Consider the following 24,191-nt stretch of genomic DNA (forward strand, 5'->3'; position numbering starts at 1 on the left):
TACTAAAGTTTTCTTAGGGACATCCAATCCTGAGGAAGTCCACTTTGGTTCAAGGCCAACTGTCCTTCAATGTTAATTTGGCAGTATCTTTTAAGTGCTTTAGTCTCTTGTACCATAGACTAAGGTAACACTATAGGAAAAAGTCACATAGGTAGAGATGGCTTGAGGATTAAAAGCACATATGACTTTTTCAGAGAATACTAGTTTAGTTCCTAACACCTATGTCAGGAAGTTTACAGCTTTTTCTAACAACATCTCCTTGGGCTACAACACCCTCTTCTGGATTCTGTGGGCACACCTTATTACATACACATACACATACTTCAAAATGAAATGGAACTTTTAAAAATTAGAAATAGTATAATTTAAAAAAAATATTTATTTTTGTGAACTTCATCCATGAGCACTCCATCTACATCATTCTCGCTCCTTCCTTGAACCAAGTCCTCCTCTACCCCCTCCACCTCACATTCATGACTTTCTTTTATTATTATGGAACCCCCACAACTAATTGAGAGGATCTGGCATTTCCTCCTTCCACATTGGCATGTCAACTGGTGTTGCAATGTTCATCTTGTTCTCCAGGCAACTATATTGTTGGTATTTCACATGAGGCATTATTTAGCACCAGGCATCCTTTTCCTCTGGATCTTACAAATTTCACTAGCCCTCTCCCCCACCTTTGATTTTCCCTCAGACTTAGGTGTGGGCATTGCATTGCAGATGTATTGATTGGAGTTAGCACCCCAAAGTCACTTATTGTCTAAATTTGACCAGTTGTACATCTTTGTACTAGTCTATATGTGTTCTGAAAGGGTGCTTCTTTCATGAGAATTACACGTCTGTGAGTATAAGAGGGAAAGGGGAAAGTGAATAACACTAAGGCAGTTTCTAAAAAGCCACAGGGAAATATATTATTTTATAAGATTATTTAATCCCGTGAAGGCTTGATATCCCAGATTAGGGGAATTCTAGGGCTGTGATGGAAGTGGGTAGGGAACACATTCCTAGAAGCAGGGGGAAGGGGATTTGGATAGTGTTTGACTGAGGAGAAACCGGGAAGGGTGATAACATCTGAAATGTAAACAAATAAAATAACCAATAAAAATATGTGTAATATGTATGTACATGTGAGCATATATATCTAGGGCTCTTAGCCCTAGATGAAGAGCTCTAGGTCAATGACTGCTCAAAGACAGAGAATCAGTTTCCTCTGGGGATGAGCACCTACATTGCTTGTCCAATTCCAAGTAGCCCGTCCTGGACACATGCACATATATGTGTGTACTGAAACCCACAAGTGGTCAAGGTACAGAGAGAAAAAGTGTTTGTGGAAAACTCACTGGAAGAAGAGACAGAAAGACTGTATGGAAAGAGGAAGTGGATGACTGACGTAAAGCAGTGTTTTGCAGACACAACAGAATTGCAGTACTCATGAACTCAGAGCAACTTTGGTTACCTACTCAAAACTGATATAAGATCAAGCCAATCAACACTCTTGAAGGAGCTCCCACTCCTGGTTGAGGAGCCACTGACAGCCGATGGTTCCTAAGTGAAAGAGAGTCAGTTTGAAATACTCAAGTAGATGACTCCACACTCAGGAGTATAAGGGCAGTGCGAATTGCTTGACTATATTAAAAAAAAAGATATCAAGAAGTTGGTAGGAAGTGCTCAGGTTGGGGGTGGATCTGGAAGGAAAGAGTTGGGGGGGTGAATATAATCAAAATAGATTGTATACATGTATAAAATTATCAAATAATAAAATTATACTGATTAACCTTTGTCCAACTTTTATATGAGAAATGGTAAAAAAAAAACAACAACGAGTATCATTTAAAAATATTTTTAAGCTATTAAGCAAGCTATGTGGATCTGTGCAAAACCAAGTGCCCAGGTTTTTGTACACACCCAGCTGCTAGCATCCAATTTTGACTCCAATTTCTTGCATAAAAAGGAGTGGGAAACGAGGACATAGTGTAGCTATGAACTCCCAGTGAAGATGTAGCAATAAGATCATGAGCTACTCCAAGGAGAAGGCTTTACTTACAAGGGCAGGCAGCTAGTGAACATCACTTTCTGAGGGACACAGTGAACTCTGGCCTGCTTCTCTGCCAGAGTGGCATGAGATGACACAACCTACATGAGGAAGAGGGACACTATGTTCTGAGGATGGCTGTCACGCCCCAGCTGTTCCTGCCATCTGTTCTGCTGTTGATTCATATTATTTGCCATTTCCCTTGTGCCTTTTTTTGGTAGGCTGCTGTCCAGTGCTCATTTTTAAGTGACTTCTCAGAGACCAGGGGATTGATAGTCATAACAGTGTGATTTCAATTCTATTTTACCTGGAGGGTTTCAGTTTCTGAAAAAGAAATCTGAGCAGTACATCACGAGCCCACGTGGGTCCCTGAAAGTTCAACACAAGAAGTTAATCAAGGTTTTTGTCATCTTTTGGTTTTGATGTCCAACTTACGTTACTTGGAGATGCTAGAGGGGGTGCATTTGGTTTAAATAAAGACTGAAGGACAGAGATGTAGTATCCTTGGTAGAGACTTCAAGTCACAGCTAGCAACTGGCCAATTTCTGTCAAATCAGTATATGCCACCTTTTGTTCCCCTGTTGGTTTTAGACAATTTGTTTAATTGAAGAGTTCTGTCTTTCTCTTGACCTTGCCTTTCTCAGGTCAAAGAGATTTTAAAATTAGACACATTTATTCATTCACGTGTTCAAAAGCCCTTATTCCTACTCCAGGGCAATGCTACATTGGCCTGGAGCTACTGTGAAGAATAAGGGGTGTCCCTTCTGTAAGTGGCTAAATGGTGCCTCATAGGATTTTTTATTTCCTGGAAGGATTTTTTATTTCCCGGAATAAACAAACACCTTTATTCATTGTCTCATCGACAGAAGAAGCACAAAGACTTGGTGGAATGAAATCATGAAGAAGCAGAGGAAAGGACAAGATGAACTTAGAGGAGCCATGGAGTCTTATAACATAAGATTAACAAAACAGAGAGCATCTGTAACAGGGGACAGTGCCTGCAGATTTCATACAGAAGGTGTCTCAAAACATTTCCACCACAGATCATTTGTGTTGCCTCATTTCTTCCTGTGAAAAACATTATTTTCTGTGTCCAACCAAACTGCAAGAAGGGCCTCCTGACCAGCAAGATCCCTTCCTTCTGTGTGCTAACAGCAATGCTTGCAAATGATGTCTGCTCACATTCACTGTGTTTTGCATGCACACTGCCTTCTTTAAACCTTAATTATTACAAATACCCCTGAGTGACTAAAGTTTTGTTGCTCTTATTTAATAGGTGAGGGTATTTAAATTCGGAGAATTGAGAAAATTATGAAAAATTACTTAGAAAAGCAGCGAGGGGTGTTTTTGTTCCGGGCTGGTCTGACTCGAGAGACATGTACTAAAGAAGAGATTGCCTTAAGTATTGTGAAGGGCAACTTTGGTTATCATGGATAGCACTTACAGAATATTTCTCTTTCTTTCTTCACAGTCATCTGTTAGATTATATTTCAGGGTTCCCTTGTGGTGCTCTGTGGAGGCACATAGCTAACTCAGCACATCACTTCATTGTAGGAAACAATATTAGCATGCTTTGTGCAACTTTTCCAAACAAATGTCTATCCACCCCATCAGGGTACCCTATTTAGTGTGTAAGAGCTAAGAAATCCACTAATGAGCAACCTGGGGAGGTTACTTACCGGAACATGAGTGGTTACTTATAGGCAACTGCATCACTGAAAATCCCACCTCAGCCTGGGTGTTGATGACAAATATTGCACTGCTGGAGTCTCTGCATGACCAGCAGGCAGCTCTACATGTTGGGGAAGCTTCTTTTCCAAGCAATTGCTTCTCTAGCTGTGGGGAGGAGCCTTGGAGTATTTTTCACATTTCCTTCCATGAGAGTTGTTCCAGTTTGAGGAAATTATTACACAAAAAGTTGAGATCTAGAATTTCTTCCACATTGTTAGCATTAAAGATGGCGGCAGCTTCTTTAGCCTGTGCTCTGAGAGAATGCAAAGGATGAATATTGATGGCCCTGGAAGGTTAGGCAATACAAGCAAGAAACAAATGACTTTTATTTTTATTTTATTTTATTTTTTATTATTTAAATATTTTTATTACGTATTTTCCTCAATTACATTTCCAATGCTATCCCAAAAGTCCCCCATACCCTCCCCCCCCCACTCCCCTACCCACCCATTCCCACTTTTTGGCCCTGGCATTCCCCTGTATGGGGCATATAAAGTTTGCTTGTTCAATAGGCCTCTCTTTCCAGTGATGGCCGACTAGGTCATCTTTTGATACATATGCAGCTAGAGTCAAGAGCTCCGGGGTACTGGTTAGTTCATAATGTTGTTGCACCTACAGGATAACAGATCTCTTTAGCTCCTTGGATACTTTCTCTAGCTCCTCCATTGTGGGCCCTGTGATCCATCCAATAGCTGATTGTGAGCATCCACTTATGTGTTTGCTAGGCCCCGGCCTAGTCTTACAAGAGACAGCTATACCAGGGTCCTTTCAGCAAACTGTTGCTAGTGTATGCAATGGTGTCATCGTTTGGAGGCTGATTATGGGGTGGATCCCTGGATATGGCAGTCTCTAAATGGTCCATCCTTTTGTCTCAGCTCCAAACTGTGTCTCTGTAACTCCTTCCATGGGTGATTGTTCCCAATTCTAAGAAGGTGACTTTTATTTTATTTTTTTTTCATTTTTTATTAGGTATTTAGCTCATTTACATTTCCAATGCTATACCAAAAGTCCCCCATACCCACCCACCCCCACTCCCCTACCCACCCACTCCCCCTTTTTGGCCCTGGCGTTCCCCTGTACTGGGGCATACAAAGTTTGCGTGTCCAATGGGCCTCTCTTTCCAGTGATGGCCGATTAGGCCATCTTTTGATACCTATGCAGCTAGAGTCAAGAGCTCCGGGGTACTGGTTAGTTCATAATGTTGTTCCACCTATAGGGTTGCAGATCCCTTTAGCTCTTTGGGTTCTTTCTCTAGCTCCTCCATTGGGGGCCCTGTGATCCATCCATTAGCTGACTGTGAGCATCCACTTCTGTGTTTGCTAGGCCCCGGCATAGTCTCACAAGAGATAGCTACATCTGGGTCCTTTCAATAAAATCTTGCTAGGGTATGCAATGGTGTCAGCGTTTGGATGCTGATTATGGTGACTTTTATTTTTAATCCATCAAAATTTTAGGAGTTATTGCTACTGCACAGGTCAGGATCCTTGGCCGTGGAGTCTAAGTTTGGTCTTTCCAGAAAAGAAATTTTATACAGATGGATATCTTTCTCATATGTTCTCTTCATACCCTGGCATCATAGATGAAATTAGCAACAGGGTTCACTGAGGATACACAGTGAACCTTGCTTGAGACTAGGAATAGGTAATTTGAAAATGACCATGTCATGAAGGGAACTTTCTACAAATGTTGAGTTGGTAAGACCTTTAAAAAAATAATGCTGTAAAACTCAATAGTAGTTATGAAAATGTGTCTTTGGTTGGATTGAGACTGAGATCAGACAATTCTATTTCAATGTGATCTTTGAATCCCAAAATTACCATCCCTGGGAAGGCTGCTGTTAAATGCCAAAATCTGAGACTGTTCATGAGCAGAGTTCCAGAATTGTTACATGTAGGCTCTCTAAGGCAACATGTATAGATATTGAGGCCTGGATTGCATCCCCAGCCAGACTATCTGTTAGGAGTCCAGGGAGACTCTTTTCAAAGACCAGAAGCCATAACCTCTTCTGTTCCCCTCCTTTCCTAACTCACACCCTGAGTTGTGAGTCTGGATGGGCAGGTCTCTGTCTCATGGCTTTCATGATAAGAATTTCTTGAGGGATACTAAGGAGGCAAGGCTAGGGGTGCTGGGGAGAGAAGAGAGGGCAGAAAGGACAGCAAACTCCACTCTGTGTAGTGGAGCCTACTGAGTAGATTGTTTGGGCTTCAGGCAGAGCTCTTTATCTTCACACTGTCAGAAACATATGAGCACAGCCCATGCATTTTAAGCAGTGCTTTACATCAAACAACAAGTAATTTATTGCTTTGAAGGAAGAGGAAGCTATTTAATTTACTCATATTTCCCCCTCATTTTACACGAAGACAAAGACAAAACAGACCTGAAGTTTGTAAGACCATCCAAAATGCAGTATTCTGCCAGCCGTACTAGTACAGGTATGTTTATTCCCTGAGCAGTTCCCAAACTCCACTCCAAGGTGACATTGCATCAGGGACAGGTCTCCTACACACTCCTGTTTGTTCAGCGTGCAAACATTGTTCTTATCATTGAGGTCTTTAGAGGACCTGTGAGAGTGTATAGCCCAGAGCACCACTGCCTTTGAAGTTTTCTACCCCTAATTCATTCTCTCTCTCTCTCTCTCTCTCTCTCTCTCTCTCTCTCTCTCTCTCTCCCTTCTCTCACGGATATGTCAGGTGATCAGTAGAATGCTGTTTAAACCCTCTGATCATTCTGTTTTCCTTTTCTTTAGGGGGTTTATACCCTAATAAAAAATAATCAGAACCTTACAACTACACGTGCCCATCTTTGAGTTTAAATTGACAGTAGCAGTGTGGAATGGACAGGGTGAAGGTCATATTTCATCCCATCTTTTTATACAGACCCTGGCTTGGTTTAGGGGTTGTCTCACAATTACAGTAAAATTGCTCCCATTATGTGTCACATTGTTAGGGGTATAGAACCACCCTATTCTGTAATTTCCATAAAACTGCATGACCCAAAATAAAAATCACAAAAATTCTCATCAACTACAAAAGTGTGAGTGGAAGTTTCAAAAATAGACATGGCCTTAAAGGTCAATCGTAGCTTATCATTCAAGCTACACACTCTTTTTGTGGATGGACTTTCCTGCCTTCTTTTCTTCCTTTATGAGTGTACAGTGAAGGGTCTGAGATATATAAAGTCCCTCTTGAGGAACTGCGATAGCTGAACTGATTCAGGAACAAGGTACCATGCAGAATTTCAATGTACTGTCTCTTACTGACTATAAATTTGGAAGGATCCAATTCACCTAGGAGATAATTCTTTGCACATGTCTGTGAGAGAGTGAGAGAGTTCCTTTAAAAATGAAGCATTTTAATTAATTTTGAGAATTTCATACAGTGTATTTTGATCACACTCATCCCTCATTCCTTTCCATAACTTCCCACAAATTGTTGAGCAACTCCTAAACACTCTGGCCCTTTGGCTCCCATCTCCCAAGTGCTGGATTTACAGACATGCACCATCATACCTAGAAACGGAGTGTTGGATATCAAACCCAGGACATTGTTCATGCGACATGAGCACTATGCCCATTAAACTAAGTCCCAGCTCAGTGGGAAATTCTAGACAGGGTTACGTGAGGTGGGTTGACGCCTCCTAACTTGAGGCAGTATTGCACTATGGACTTGGGTCTTGGACAACCCCTCACCTCTCTTTCATCAAGAAGATTGTATTCATTCTATGCACCTTTTAGCTGTAGGTACTCAATCCACCAAATTTATAATTGGTTAATATTATTAATTATTATATTGGTTAATATTATTAATCCACCATGTTTATAACTGTCCTGTAATTCTTCAGCAGTGTCTTACTCTGCAGATCACATCCAGCTCCTCAAAATTTTCCCCATGCCATTTCCTCTGCCTCAAATGATTAGCTTTCGTTTTTCTCCTACAACTACCAGCCATTCTTTGAAGCTCAGCTCAGGTGTTACTCCCTACTTGAAGTCTTCTTAGAGACTGTCAGATTTGGGGAGTGACTCTTCTTGTTCCTATGCATATTCCTCATATAAATCTTCCTTGGGCTGGGGCATATTATATTAAAACTGTTCCTATTAATGATGGGTGGTGGTGGTGCATACTCTTAATCCCAGGGCTTTGGAGGCAGAGGCAGGGGAATCTCTGACTATGAGACCAGTCTGACTATGTAGAGGAACCCTGACTTGAAAAACCAAACATGTATACATCATATAAATATACTTGTGTGTGTGTGTTACTGTTCCTATTATATTATTGATTCTTCCATTGTTGTTGTTCATTCTGGTGACTTGAGTGCCCTGGTGTAATGCTTTAGACAAAGTGATAGTTTGATATTTGTTGAAGTAATTGAGCTACATGATTATAGGGAAATATTTCCTTGGGAAATTGGAAGGAGATCTCTAAACTGTCTGTAAATACAGTTCTTTAATCATATTTTTTCCTCAGAAAATTGGAAATAGATCTATCTGATTCCAGCTATACCACTCTTGGGGACATACCCAAAAGATGCCCTACCATAACATAAGAACATGTGCTTTGCTACGTTCATAGCAGCCTTATCTGTGATAGCCAGAAGCCAGAAACAACCCAAATGTCCCACAACAGAAGAATGGATACAGAAAATGTAGTTTATTTACACAATGGAATGCTACTCAGCTATTAAGAATGAGGGCGTCATGAGTTTTGCAGGCAAATGCATGGAACTAGAAAATATCATCCTGAGTGAGGTAACTCAGACCGAAAAGGACATGGATGGCATGTACTCACTAATAAGTGGATACTAGCCAAAGTACAGAATGCCTAGGATATAATCCACAGAACTTAAGGTTAACAAACAGAAAGACCCAAGAGATGATGCTTTAGTCCCACTTGGGAGGGAGAAGAAAGGAATCAGAGGGAGGGAGGGAGGGACCTGGGCAGGAGAGGGGAGAGGGAAGGGAAAACAGGAACATGACCACATATGGGAGGGAGACAAGAAAGAAGCCCCGAGGGCCAGCACAATGAATGGAAATATATAACCTTGGTGGGGGTGGGTGGGTGGGGGGTGGGGACTCTCAAAGAGAGGGACCTTAGATGAAATGCACAACAGTAGGGAGAGGGAACTTATAGAGTCCACCTCCAGGAGAAAGACAGGGCATCACGTGGAGGATGGGGTTGCCATCCTAGACTCAAAAAAACCACTGACTTGGAATTGTTTCAGTCTAAAGAACTACAGGGACAAAAATGAAAAAGAAACTGAAGAAAAAAACAGTCCAGTAACTGGCCCAATTTGGGAACCATCTCAAGAGGAGGCTCCAAGGCCTGACACTATTACTGATGCTCTGGTGTACGTACAGACAGGAGCCCAGCGTGGCTGTCCTCTGAGAGTCCCAACAAGCAGCTGACAGAGATAGATGCCGATACTTACACCCAACCATTGGACTAAAGTTGAGGACTGGAAAAAACTGAGGAGGAAGGTGACCTCATAGGAAGAAGAGCAGCCTCAACTAACTAGAACCCCTGAGATCTCCTAGACACTGAGCCACCAACCAGGCAGCATACAGGAACTTGTCTGAGTTCCCTGAAATATATACTGCCTGGTCTGGCCTCAGTGGGAGAAGATGCACCTAGCCCTCTAGAGACTTGATGCTTTAGGGAATAGGGAGGGCTGACAGTGGGGGGCATTCTCTTGGAGACAGTGCGGAGGGAGAATGGGATGAAGAAATGTGAAAGGAGGGGATCAGGAAGGGAGTAACGACTGGACTGTAAAAAAATGAAAAGTAATAAAAAATACAATTCAACTCGCCCCAAAATAATTTTTCCTTTTCCTAATAAAAATTATCATACTAATTAAAAATCATAAAGAAGAAAGTGCAAAACATGAAAAGATGAGTACAGTTAATGAGCCAGGAAAATAGAGGCCTAGGCTTATATTAAACAAACCGTCCTCTCCCGACTTTCTGCCCCTATTCAGATAGATGGAAGCAATTTTGTAAAACTTTTAGGTGATGTATAATACTGGGCATGATTTAGTTGTTTAGAGTAATATATTTTATTTTATATGTGCAAGTGTTTTGCCTGCATGTATGAATGTGCACCAAATACATATCTGGCACCTAAGGAAGCCAGAAGAGGGCTTTCCTCTGACCTGAAGTTAGAGGTGGCTGTGGGCTACCATGTGGAATTGATCACAGCCCCTCTGCAAGAACAACAAAGGCTCTAAACAACTGAACCATCTCTCTAGTCCCAATTTTTATACTTTTATTTTAATTATTTTTCCAAAAATGAAAAGAAAGATAAATCAGAAGGACTTATTGAATTTTGTATAAATATTTCTTCTCTACAAGTATACTTGTCTCTAAAAGTTCCTTCCACATCTCAGACAAGAGCATGAGAAAAGCAAACTTTCAGAAACAGTGTGCAAAAATTATGGATTTCAGTTTTATATAATAAAGCTACCCCTAAGATTGAATAGGGAATCATCTCTCTCAGTTCTTTTTCTTCCACTTCTAGGGTACTGCCATTCATATTTTAATTTTATCAAATACCATAATATTTGTGTATTTTTTCAAATAAAAAAACCTGATCAAGTTTTCTGTTATCAAATATTTTATATTGCTGTTTTTGTTGTTATAATGTGGTCTTTCCATCTTTGAGGGTTTTTTGGTATCAAAGAAAATACATTTTATGTTTTTGGTTGTGAGCCTGGCCTTTAGCAGCTGAGCCACATGCAACCTTGGGGGTGGGAGGAGGGAGGTGGGAGGTGGGAGGAGCCTCTAGAATGTACCAGGGACCTGGGAGGTAAGAGACTCTCAGGACTCAAAGAGAGGGACCTTAGATGAAGTGCCCAAAAGTGGGGAGAGGGAACTTGTAGAGTCCACCTCCAGGAGAAAGACAGGGCATCAAGTGGAGGGATGGGGTTGCTAACCCGGAGTCAAAAACACTGACCTGGAATTGTTCTTGTCTAAAAGAACTACAGGGTCAAAACTGGAGAAGAGAATGAGAGAAAGGAGGTCCAGTGACCAGTCCAACTTGAGATCCATCTCAAGGGGAGGCTCCAAGGCCTGACACTGTTACTGATGCTATGGTGTACTTACAGACAGGAACCTAGCATGGCTATCCTCTGAGAGGCCCAACAAGCAGCTCAATGAGACAAATGCTTATACCCAACCAAAGGTATGAAATCAGGTACCCTTGTGGTTGAATTAGGGAAAGCCTGGAAGGAGCTAAGGAGGAGGGTGACCCCATAGAAAGACCAGCAGTATGATCTTAGATGAACCCTGAGATCTTTTGGACACTGAGCCACCACCAGGCAGCATACACTAGTTGGTACTAGGTCCCCGACACACATACAGTGGAGGACTGCCTTGTCTGGTCTCAGTGAAAAATATGCCTAACCCTGGAGAGAACTGAGGACCCAGAGAGTGGGGAGGTCTAGGGATGGGGTAATTGTGGGGAGTATGGACATCCTCCTGGAGACAGGGGGAGGAGGAATGGGGCAAGGAACTGTGGGAGGGCAGATCAGGAGTGTGTAATGACTGGACTATAAAAAATAAAAGTTTAAAAAAAAGAAAAAAAGAAAAGAAAATACGTTTCATATTTCTCATTCCATTTGATAGATTCTTGATCCTAAGTCCTCCTTTTCCTCTTCCTTCTTGGGATCTCATGTAGCTCAGGCTGGCCTCCAACTACTACTTAGCCAAAGAGGACATTGACTCCCTTACCCTTCTGCCTCTGCTCCATGAGTGCTAGGATTACAAGTGTGCATGATCATACCTGCTTTCAAAGTTCATGTGGTGCTGGAGATCAGACCCAGGGATTTATGTATGCCAAGCAAACACTTTAGTAACTTGCTGCCTCGCCAATTACTTTTACGTAGATATTTGCTTATTCTCTTGAGTATTATGTTCTTTCTATTATTTTGTCTTCATCCTTTTTCTTCCATATACAGTGCTTGAAACTCTGTTAGTCAGCAAATGTGTTCTGGAAGGAAGACTATGTGGTCTATGTCTACAGAAGTTTTGTTGCAGTTACTGTGTAACACTGAGTCTGGGGTAGATGTGGGCAATTTATAGGGATTAGAGGGAGAAGGATGTTGATGAACAGAAGACTGTCCATACTAAATAGCTCTTTCCAGATTACACATGCAAGTAGGAGTCTCAGTGTGATCCTGACTGTGAGACCTAACTTTCTGGAAACTCTATTTTCCAATTAGTAATGCAGATTTAGAAACATTGAGCTGTTATCAAGGGTAAATTCAAATAATTTGATGTGGCTGACACACAACAGGACCTCAGTGTATTAAAACAAGTATGATTTATCCATGAATATTTATCTGTTCAATTTTTATTTATGTGCTAAACATAGGACTGGTGCGATTAATGTTATCAAGACTGGTTGATTCAGAGTTAATTTGGGGGTGAGTTAAGTTGCTTAGTGATGTAACCAGTTCTAACTAAATAATATAGGCAGAAATAGATCTTTAGAATAGATCTTAAAATGCTGAAAATTTTCCCAGTTACAGTAGTGAGAAAATAAATGTGAAAACGTTTATTAAAAATCTGAAGTTCAACAGAACTATTTCCCTTCAAAGCTTTTTGTTTTGAGAAATGTCATGATCGAGGAAGGAAAAGAACTTGGGATTTAGGTAAACTTGAGTCTGTATCTCACACTAGCCATTTGATCATGATCTCACCGAAATGTATCTATGTGTTTTAACTTGATGTATCTTATTTTCCATAATTTGGACCTATTTGAAAAACAAAAGTCAACTTTGCATGGCCGTTTAAATGAAAACTTTTGAATAATGTCATAGAGTTGTACTGTAGGCTAAAGGTTTCAACTTCTTCATCTCTCTTTTCATTTGTGACATTTTGCATTTCATCTATGTAGAGTTGGGTGTCCTACTCCTAATTAGAGTTTTGGTCTGCTCTGTGCTTTGGTGGAAGACATGGCCCAAGTGAAGGCTGGGGGGAATGCATAAAATGTTGCCCTACTGTGTAGCTGCTATCTTCAGAGCTTCCTTGAGTAGTAGCTGTCTCTTCATCTGAGGACTCAGCATAAAGACAGATGGGGAAACCTTAGCCTAAGGCACACTGAAGACTCAAATTTAGACTCAAAGCTCAGAGCTGAATTTAAATTAGTTGATTCATGTCTACTTGGAGGAGAAAATGTTTCAGGGAGATTTGTTATACAGTGCCCTTGTGAGCATCGATGGTTAGTTTTCTGACACACAGCATGTGCTCAATGCTGGTAGAAACAACATTTACAAGATGATTAGTGGAACTATTATCATTCTTGAAAAAGTTGATATTGAATTAGGAACAGAAAACCAAAGTAAGAACATAGTTTAAAGGCACAAAGGAGCAGACAGCATGAACACTCTGGGTAGGTTATGAACAGCAGGCATGCATTGTCATGTTTCCATTGTTCTCAGGAGTAACTTTCTAAGTTATTCAAATAGAACTTTACAAATGCTCGTTGAAATCAAAATTGATAATGAAATTCCAGTGAATCAGTATTATTCCTATGTAAGAGCAAACCTGAGGTATAAGAGAAAATAAGAAAATACTACTGGATAATATCAGTGTTCTATTACTGTGAAGAGACACCATGACCATGGCAACTGCTATAAAGGAAGGTGTTTAATTGGGACTGGCTTACAGTTTCAGAGGTTTAGTTTATTATCACCATGTTGAGAAGCATGGCAACCTTCAGGCAGACATGATGCTGGAGAAGTTGAGAGTTCTGCATCCAGATCTGAAGGCTGTAAGAAGACAGAGACAGGACCTGGCTTGAGCATTTGAAACTCCAAGTCCCACCTCCAGTGACATACATACTTCCTCCAACAAGGCCACATCCCACATCTACTCCAACAAGGCCACATCTCTTAATTTCTATCAAATATCATCACTCCTTAATGACCAAGCGTTCAAATATATGAGCCTATGGGGGCCACTCCTATTCAAACCACTACAGATAACTTTGTAAATAACCTCAAATACTCCTTTTAAAGTGTATATTATAAATGTGTGTGTGTGTGTGTGTGTGTGTGTGTGTGTGTGTGTGTGTGTGTGAGATTTATGTGTGAGTGTCTAAAGAGGCCAGAAGAGGATACCAAATCCTCTAGACCTGGAGTTCTAGGTGGTTGTAAGCTGCCCCACTTGGGTGCTGGGAGCCAAACGTGGGTCCTCTGTAAGAGCAACAAGAGCTCTTAATTTCTGAGGAATCTCTCCAGCTGCACAAACACCATTCTGAAGCTTTCTATGGCAATATCCAATTGGTAAATAGAACAACCACATCAGAATTTGGCATTGCATTAGGCACTCTATCCAGTTAGACCTAAGTTCAAATGTCGCCTTCTCCAGTGCTATAGGCAGGTGGCTTAGGGTTTATAATGACCTCTAGTCTAGTCTCAATAATTACATTTTACCTGGATATGTAAATTAAGTGAAGTTCAAGACAGCATCGTTGATCCTAGCATTTTTAAAAAGAAAATTTATTATTCTTTCACACATTACATCCTGACTCAGTTTTATTCCCTTCCCCAGTGTTTCCTCCCATGGTTCCTCTCCCTTAGGTCCCCTTCTGCCCTGCCTCCCCTCGCACAAGTGCAGGCTCCCCAGGGACCTCAACCAAACATGGCACAACAATCTACTAGATCAGGCATATATCATCACATGAACACTGGATGAGGGAGCCCAGTAGACGTAATAGCATCCCACAGGAAGGCAGAAGAGTCAGAGACAGCCCCACTCCTACTGTTAGCAACCCTACAAAACACTAAGCTACTCACACAGAACATGTCTGCAGAGGGCCTAGGTCAGACCCCTTGTGGTTCTCAGTTCTCTGCAAGCCTTCAGGAGTCCACATCAGATGATTCTATGGACTATGTGCTTGTGGGGTCCCAGGCCCCTCTGGTTCCTCTGATCCTTCCTCCTGCTCCTCCACAGGACTACCTGAACTCCAGCAAATACTTGGCTGTGGGACTCTGCATTTGCTCCCATCAGTAGTTGGCTGAAGAGTCTCTCTGGTCTCTCTGAAGCTGAGCCTAGCATTTTCCAACAAATGAGAAGTGGCCTAAGGATGAGCACTACATACAGTTTAGCACTTCTAGGCCAGGGCTAAGAAGGGAAAGCATACATCAACATATAGTTAAAGACACACAACCAAAATCTTCCCTGTCCAACCCTGACTTTCCCACCTGTCATCTCCAGGGGCCTTCACACATTAAATGTATTTGCCTCCAATTTTCTCTGAATCCTCCTAATTTTGCAATTTAAACTCTGCAGCTTCTTAGAGTCCATATAATTTGATGTCCTGTTGTTTTTTGTATTAAAAAAAAAAACCCACTCCAGAATGAAATCTAATCCACAGGTGGCTGTCTCTGCAGTCAGCAATTGTTTTTTAACAGCTTTTTGCCTTTAGGCATGTGTGTGTGTGTGTGTGTGTGTGTGTGTGTGTGTGTTTTAGAAAAACTAGATTTTGAAAATGAATTCTTGCCTAGAGAGTTTACACATTTCTTTATAAGAAATATCTTGTACTAAGTAATAAATGTGTGAATGCCTAAAATTGTAAGTAATTAATTATATAGCATCCTGTTCTCTAATGAACCAGAGTGCTTTTATTCCATTTAAATGCATCAATTTTCAGGTCATTCAAGGCTATCAAAGAATCCCAAACATTTGTTTATATTATTATATAAGTCTATCATTTGATATGCAATTTAACAAAATAAATGCAAGCATGGGGGGCTCTTTTTTTTTAAATTAAGTTTTAATTTAATATATGTTTCTCTGTATGTGGGTCTGTGCCCATGAATGCATGAATGTTGCCTGCAGAGGCAAGAAGAGGTCATCCTCTGGAGGTGGAGTTATAGGTGGTTGTGAGCTGCTTAACATGGTTGCTGGGAAACAAACTCACATGCTCCTCAGCTCCAGCCTTGGTCATTTATAAAAGGAGAATTATCTATCATTCAGCTAATTGGATTTGAGGAAGATCAACTGCAATGTGTGATCAGGAAAATAGAACTTTGGCACAAGGATGTACTCAACATGGACAGAATTAGGCAGCAAATTGCTAGTGATGTAAACCAGTCTAACTTTGTTTCCTTGGATACCCCTGGAACTCATCCCCTTAGCTTTAGAAGCTGATAAAAAGCAGTGGTATGCTAATGAACCATTCTAACACCAACAGGTTGTGGTGGAATCTCTAGGAGAGAAAATGTTAGGAAAGCATTGAGGACTAGCCAGAGGAATATTCTTTGAATTTGATTAAAAATTGTTCTCTGTGCTGCCATTTAATAGTGTCTCACAGAATTGGCTTTCTCATCCCCTGAGGAGAGAAGCAGATCTCTGCCTTCTTTGTGGCCTCTCTGTGTTTCAAGCATGCCCTTAAATTGAGGAAACTGGTGACATTATCTTAACTGGAGGTTAAGAAGTGTTTGGACATATGAAGATAGTTAAAGATGGTGTTTTAGGGTTCTTTTAAGATGCAATCTTCAAATACTTAAATGAAATGGCAAATCCTTGTTTGTTAGATCTCTCAAAGTCAGTGATAATGACATGACCAATATGGTCCTTTCTTCTGATTTCTCTGACATCAAGGGGGAAGGTTGGTGTAGCTGAGCTTTCTCTGCTGGAAGTCCCTGTAACACCCACACAAGCTGCTTGCCACACTCAGGGAGCCAGCACAGTACTCTTACTTCTGTGTTTCTCATCTCCTCTCTGCCCCACAAAACTGCTTGTTCTCGTCTGTGTTGTAACCAGAGTGTCCCCTTCAAAAGCCAGACTGAAACTTCATCTCCATTATAAGAACATCAAAGAATAGGGACCCTGTGAGACCTCTGAAACAGTCTTTTTTTACTTTCTGCTATAAGTTTACACAGCACAAACACTCTTACCCGAAGCCAGTGACATGCACCTAGACTTCCTATGCTTCTGAACCTTCTATTGTTTACAAATTATCCAGTCTATGACACTGTGTGACAGCCTCAGAAAATGAATGCACTTGGTAAGCATGAAATTATATACTAGGAATTCAATGAACAGAATATGTTAAAACTTTATGAAGCAAATACCAAAGTATCTGGACTGAAAATGGGATATTGACATGCCCTCATTAATACAGGGTGTTTGTGTTATATTGTTGGGTTTAATCTATTTACTGCATCCTTTCCCAGGCTTGGAAGATACCGTCTTTGGGTTTTAATTTCTTTGTCTATGCTCCTAAAGTTCCTAGGTTTCTAAAGATACTTGCGGTAACGGTTTGGAGATTACCCAATGTTTTGACTGTATAATTCTCAGTTTTCATTTTCCAATTGTAGCTTAGAGATAGAAAAAAAGAGTCATTCAGGTTCATACTAGCAGAAGAGTTCAAAGCCTGGACCTCTAATGATTAATGTCTATTGTCAATTTGACAGAGTTGAGAATCACTTTGGAGATGAACCTCTGCTAGTAAATGCAAGGGTGTTTCTGAAGAGGTTCACTGAAATGCAAAGACATACCTGAAATGTGGGAAGCATCGTTCATGTGGCTCGGGTCCTACTCTGAGTAAAAAGGATGGAGGCAACTGAGTACCAGCATTCATCTCTGTCTGCGTCCCGACTGTGGGCCACAATGTGACCTGTTACTCCACTCCCCATGCTTTCCCTACCCTTGTTGGACTCTATCTCCTCACACTGTGAGCCAAAATAAATGCCTCCACTATTAAATTGCTCTTTCTCGGGTGTTTGGCACATTATGGAGAATAGAGCTAAAATAGGGGCTTCTCCTTAAATCCTTTTCTCCTCCTGGGTGCTTTCTCCTAAACACCCCTGAAGGCATTCATGCCAGAGTCATCTATGCCACTTCTAGAAATAATCTGATCACTGGAATTCTTCCCATCACTCTACTCAGTGAGAATTTTGCAGAGTAGACCAGGGATCTTAAAGAGTTAAATGCTCTTTAGGTGATCCCCACATACATTAGAGTGTGTGGCCTGCCACAATAAATGGCACCATTAGTCACCCAATTGTTCATGCCAAAGCCTGGCAGTAAGTCCTGCCTCCATCCCTCTCGCTCTTCCAGGTTTAATCAATAAGTTAATCTACAAATTTGCTTCTTAGAGATGTCACGATTGTAAGAGATATGGTCTGAGGTGGTGATTTATCATCTGATTAGGTCGGACAGTGAAGCATTAAATTAATTAATTCCTATGTGAGATTTACACTCTTCCCACAAAACTTAAAGATAAATACTCCGTAGGGAATAAGATGCTGAGTGGTGGGATGTGATGCTAAATCAAAGCACCGGAGTCTTTCTTGTCCCTCTGGGCTTTACTCTCCTTGCCATCATCTCCTACTTACCTTCCACATCTGGGAGTGAAGACTGCTGCCTCCCTCAACTCTTGATTGGGTTAGAAAGGCACCTTGTATTTTATCCTAGCCCATTAAGGACCACAGTGTTAAATCATGTGCTTGGCTTTTAGGTGATAGAAACCGATTTTCCAGCACCTTAAAATAGCTCAGATCATTTTATTTTTGCTATAACTGAAGAGAAGAATAATATCATGCTGATTTTTTTGTAATTGTATGTATTTGCTTGAATTGTTTCACCGATAGAATCCGTTCGTAATGACCGTTATTATTATAGCTAATGCTTCAGACTGTATTACTTGGTTTCTCTAGTATTTGTTTTGTTAGTTCAATTTTAATTTGATGCTATATTTTGCCTTTTCCAAATTTGTAGCCTTCATTTATAATTTCTGGAGGCTGACTTTTTTTCTGATTGTAATACAGTAGTGATGAATGTGTATAGATGGAAAGAATATGAGAGATACAGCAATAAAAAGAAATCCATTCTAATTCTATAAAATGTGTATCTCTCTATAAAGTCAAGTACTAGGAAGACAGTATGAAACTCCTGGTATTGAGTTAGCCAAGAGTTCCCTCTTAGTAAAAGCTGCAGTTGTTGTCCATGAAGTAAGTGTATGTGGTGTGCCAGGTGTGTTTGTTGAAAGTACAGTGATTGAGTAAACAGTGTCAGATCAGTATGCTCTACACTTCCTGCTGGAACAGGAGAATATGCAATTTTGAATATAATTCAGGTCAATTTCCTTTTGCTTGGTTTTGGCAGAAATCATTATGGAAATGATATCTGACGCAAGGCAACGCACTCATTCAGCAAACATTCATTGTGTGTTGTTATATTTGCTGTAAGGAACACTGCTGTTGTAAGAAAACACCTCAAAATATAAATGGCTTAGAGAAGATGCCTATTATTTGTTCATGTTTACTCCGGTGGATGTGGGGCAGCTCTCCCAGAGGTGCCTGCCTTAGGGACTATGGCATGCTTACCTGGGAGGCCTTCATTTTCAGCCCAGTCGTCATGGAAGAGTGGTAACAACCAAGCAGAATTACTGCAAGGCCTGGACTTAGTGTGGTTTCTCACTCTTGTGGTCAAGCAACCTGACTTTAAATAAGGGGTCCAGGGAGAGAGCAATGAAGTGAGATTTTATTCAATACACTCGTGTCTTCTGCAGTTCCCTAAAGTGTTTCCCCACCAAGAACACCCCATTTACTCCAAAAAGAAGATGACAACAAACCTCATCTAGTCCAGCTGTGGCTCTGGGTCTGATCAGTGCTGTGTCACAATGGGATGCTCTTAGCTTTGGCTTCAGCTATACAGAGTGAAGACACAAAGCACATCTACTACTTCTTTTTTTTAAAATTTATTTTTCTTTTTTTATTAGGTATTTTCCTCGTTTACATTTCCAATGCTATCCCAAAAGTCCCCCATACCCACCCCCCCAACCCCCTACCCACCCACTCCCCCTTTTTGTCCCTGGCGTTTCCCTGTACTGGGGCATATAGAGTTTGCAAGTCCAAAGGGCCTCTCTTTCCAGTGATGGCTGACTAGGTCATCTTTTGATACATATGCAGCTAGAGACAAGAGCTCCGGGGTACTGGTTAGTTTATATTGTTGTTCCACATATAGGGTTGCAGTTCCCTTTAGCTCCTTGGGTACTTTCTCTAGCTCCTCCATTGGGGGCCGTGTGACCCATCCAATAGCTGACTGTGATCATCCACTTCTGTGTTTGCTAGGCCCCGGCGTAGTCTCACAAGAGAGAGCTATACCTGGGTCCTTACAGCAAAATCTTGCTAGTGTATGCAATGGTGTCAACGTTTGGAAACTGATTATGGGATGGATCCCTGGATATGGCAATCACTAGATGGTCCATCCTTTCGTCACAGCTCCAAATTTTGTCTCTGTAACTCCTTCCATGGGTGTTTTGTTCCCATTTCTAGGAAGGGGCAAAGGGTCCACACTTTGGTCTTCATACTTCTTGAGTTTCATGCGTTTAGCAAATTGTATCTTATATCTTGTGTATCCTAAGTTTCTGGGCTAATATCCACTTATCAGTGAGTACATATTGTGCGAGTTCTTTTGTGATTGGGTTACCTCACTCAGGATGATGCCCTCCAGGTCCATCCATTTGGCTAGGAATTTCATAAATTCATTCTTTTTAATAGCTGAGTAGTACTCCATTGTGTAAATCTACCACATTTTCTGTATCCATTCCTCTGTTGAGGGGCATCTGGGTTCTTTCCAGCTTCTGGCTATTATAAATAAGGCTGCTATGAACATAGTGGAGCATGTGTCCTTCTTACCAGTTGGGGCATCTTCTGGATATATGCCCAGGAGAGGTATTGCTGGATCCTCCGGTAGTACTATGTCCAATTTTCTGAGGAACTGCCAGACTGATTTCCAGAGTGGTTGTACAAGCCTGCAATCCCACCAACAATGGAGGAGTGTTCCTCTTTCTCCACATCCTCGCCAGCATCTGCTGTCACCTGAATTTTTGATCTTAGCCATTCTGACTGGTGTGAGGTGGAATCTCGGGGTTGTTTTGATTTGCATTTCCCTGATGATTAAGATCTTGAACATTTTTTCAGGTGCTTCTCTGCCATTCGATATTCCTCAGGTGAGAATTCTTTGTTCAGCTCTGAGCCCCATTTTTAATGGGGATATTCGATTTTCTGGAGCCCACCTTCTTGAGTTCTTTATATATATTGGATATTATATAGGATAGGTAAAGATCCTTTCCCAATCTGTTGGTGGTCTTTTTGTCTTATTGACGGTGTCTTTTGCCTTGCAGAAGCTTTGCAATTTTATGAGGTCCCATTTATTGATTCTCGATCTTACAGCACAAGCCATTGCTGTTCTATTCAGGAATTTTTCCCCTGTACCCATATCTTCGAGGCTTTTCCCCACTTTCTCCTCTATAAGTTTCAGTGTCTCTGGTTTTATGTGGAGTTCCTTAATCCACTTAGATTTGACCTTAGTACAAGGAGATAGGAATGGATCAATTCTCATTCTTCTACATGATAATCGCCAGTTGTGCCAGCACCATTTGTTGAAAATGCTGTCTTTTTTCACATCTACTACTTCTAAGTATTTATAAACTCTAATAATAGCAGATACCAGCAGAAAGGTGAATAATGGGATCACACCACAGTCTCTCTATGGTGAGTCTAAAATCCCACTGGACAGAGAGATACCAAGAAAGGTTCTTATTTTGGAGATGACAGAACCAAACCAAACCAAAGCAAATGGAATGAAACCAAACCAGACCAAACCAAGCATTCCATTCTAATCAGAGCCGGGAAACTTACCTCTGAAAATGATTTTCAATAAAAATATAAGTTTGTGAATGTCTTCTGGTTTCTTTTTTTGTGTGCTTGCTTGCTTGTTCTTTTGTTTTCTAAATAGAAAGAGAAAGAGTATAGAGTTGGGTAGGGAGAAGGTGGTGGGATCTGGGATAAGTTGGAGGAGGGGAAATCATCATTTAGAAAAATTTAGAAAAATTTTTCAATAAAAATGTCAAAACATACACACATGTACACATATGTATACACCAGTGTGCACTTGCATACGCATGTGTGCTTGCACACACACACACACACACACACACACACACACACACACACATGCGAAAAGACAGTAAAAATATCAAGCTTACATGTATTGCTGAGATATTATCTTTAAAATTTCTAGGATTATATGTAACAACCATTGAACTCAGCTAGCAAGATGAAGTAACTGTAGCTAATGAGTTTTAATTAAAAACTAGCTTTATGAATTAGGAAAAATGTCACCCCATAAGCTCTCAAATGTAGACACAATACATAGTTGAGGGTGGAGTTACATAATAGAGCCTTCTATCCAGCTCAAGGCTATGCTGGTAGATTCCATATTATGAAGCTTCCAGCAGTGCTGGAAACACTGCATTTTCTTGGTAATATACTGAGGGGGAAAGAGACTTTGTCTTAATTCTGCCATTGGACCAACTTAAGTCACTTGTTAATCAATGACCAATAATCCTCAGGAGGGGCTGAAGAGACACTGGCTGGTTCTGGTATACCACATAGAAGCCCACTCTATCTCTCTCTTCTGTGTAAACTGTATGCACACATTGTACAGCCATACATGCCGGCAAAACCACACACACACATAAAATAATTAAAAGAGAATCACCAGGATCCCTGTGTTCTGGTTGGCTTATACTTTTCAGCTTCTGACCTGAAAATGGGCTCTACTTCTTAAGACTCAGATGGGCCATATGTGAAAGAGTAGCAGAGGTAAAAGCCAGTGAGCAGTCATGATGCTTGATCGTGGCATGTTGTGAACTAAAAAGTGGGGCCAGGGGAAGGGAAAAGACTCATACCCCACCAGAGTTCCACCTATTCTCTGGTCAGTCAGGCATGGGAAGCTGCCAATTACCTTTCTACTTTTCCCTGGGTGGGCATTCCTCTATCCTACTCTTCAGGGCATGGCCAAAGGGGCAGCCCTACCTGGGATTCCCGGAGCTACCTTGCTAAATAAAGCTCTGGAGTTATAGGAGAGAGGGATGAGGGAAGAGGTTCCCAACACCTGCGAGAGTGTGCGCAGCCTTGATGAGCAGAGACTCTCTATGGTTTAAGAGCTTTATCATAGAAATGCAGGGGGAAAGAGAGAAGAGAGAGAGAGAGGGAGAGAGAGAGAGAGGCTAGAGAGAAAGAGAGTAAGGGAGAGAGGAGAGGACAAAGAGAAAGGAGAGAGAAGAGAAGACAAAGAGAGAGGAGAGAGGGGGAGAGTGAGGGGTAAGATGGAGACAAATAAGAGAGTAAGCAGTAAGAGCATAAGAGAGCGAGGTGGGGCTGAACAGCCCTTTTTATGGTCTTTACTGTTGCTAGGTAACTGGGGAGGAGTTTAGCCTAAAGGTCAGAAGCTTGGGCCTACTGTGTCATGAAGGTGAATTATGACTTCGGGGTTTAGACCTCAGCTCTACTGGAGACCAGCCTGTCTTTGCATAGCCCAATTCCCCACAATGGCATATGTCATGGCCCAACATATCAACATATGTCAAAAAACATGTCAGCTACCAAACATTTTTATACATGTATGATGCAAGAGAAAAACATTTTTTCTATGTGCTCCTTTGAATAAGAGAGCTGTGGAATGCAGGAGTATGGCATCATTTTGAGGTTCTTAATAAGTCACTAACAACATAAGAGTAGTGTGACCTTGGGGTGATGCCCAAGAGTGATGCCTTAGGGTGGTATCTAAAAGGAGAGAACAATACAGATGTGGATGTATGATGTACACAGCCAAATATTGGAGTAAGCACAGGATCCCAATGGGAAAGTTATGGCAAGGACTGTGGGAGCTGAAGGGTTTTTCAACCTCATAGGAAGAACAACAGTATCAACCAACCAGACCTCCCCATCCCCCAAAGCTCCTAGGGACTAAACCACCCACCAAAGAGTACACAGGGGTACCCATGGCTCCAAATGTTTATGTAGCAGAGGATTATCTTATCTGGCATCACTTGGAGGGGAGACCCTTGGTCCTATGGAGGCTTGATGACCCAGAATAGGGGAATGCTAGGCCGCTGAGGAAGGAGTGGGTGGGTGGGTGTGGGTACACCCTTATAGAGGCAGGGGAGGGAGGAGGAGATAGGGGGCTTGTGGAGGAAAAACTGGGAAGGGGGATAACATTTGAAATGTAAATAAATAAAATAATCAATAAAATAAAAAATAAAATAAAAGGAGAGAGCCAGCAACCCAGGCAGACTCAGCAGCCTTGGGAAAATTCTAGAGATAAGTAGATAATGAAGATGGAAAAAGAGAGGTGTCTCAGACTTCACTGCCTGCTACAGCACTAGCTACTGGGCAGCTATAATGTGGATTATGATAAATACTGAATTATTAATATTTCAACATCATGTGAAATTATAGGATTTTATTGGTTTATTTTTAATTAGCATGCCTTATACATAATGAAGAGTTTCGTTGTGGCATTTTCTGACATTAAAGTTATGCATATAGTGTATTTTGACCACACCCCCAGCTACCCTCTCTTATCCCACCCACTCCTCCTGATCCCTTCCTCTTTCTGACTAGTTTCCCT

At 41.2% G+C, this 24,191-nt stretch overlaps 1 long non-coding RNA gene across 1 annotated transcript; it reads right to left on the bottom strand.

Annotated features, from left to right (window-relative positions):
- Positions 1-362: 362 nt before the first annotated feature.
- Positions 363-22,927, bottom strand: Gm31747 (predicted gene, 31747). The gene is made up of 4 exons (NR_157242.1): positions 22,278-22,927; positions 21,416-21,504; positions 3,715-4,019; positions 363-2,404 (listed from the first exon to the last, which is right to left on the bottom strand). It is a non-coding gene; the product is annotated as a predicted gene, 31747 (long non-coding RNA).
- Positions 22,928-24,191: the final 1,264 nt, after the last annotated feature.

The sequence above is a fragment of the Mus musculus genome, chromosome 6, assembly GCF_000001635.26.
Source record: "Mus musculus strain C57BL/6J chromosome 6, GRCm38.p6 C57BL/6J".
Lineage (NCBI taxonomy): Eukaryota > Metazoa > Chordata > Mammalia > Rodentia > Muridae > Mus > Mus musculus.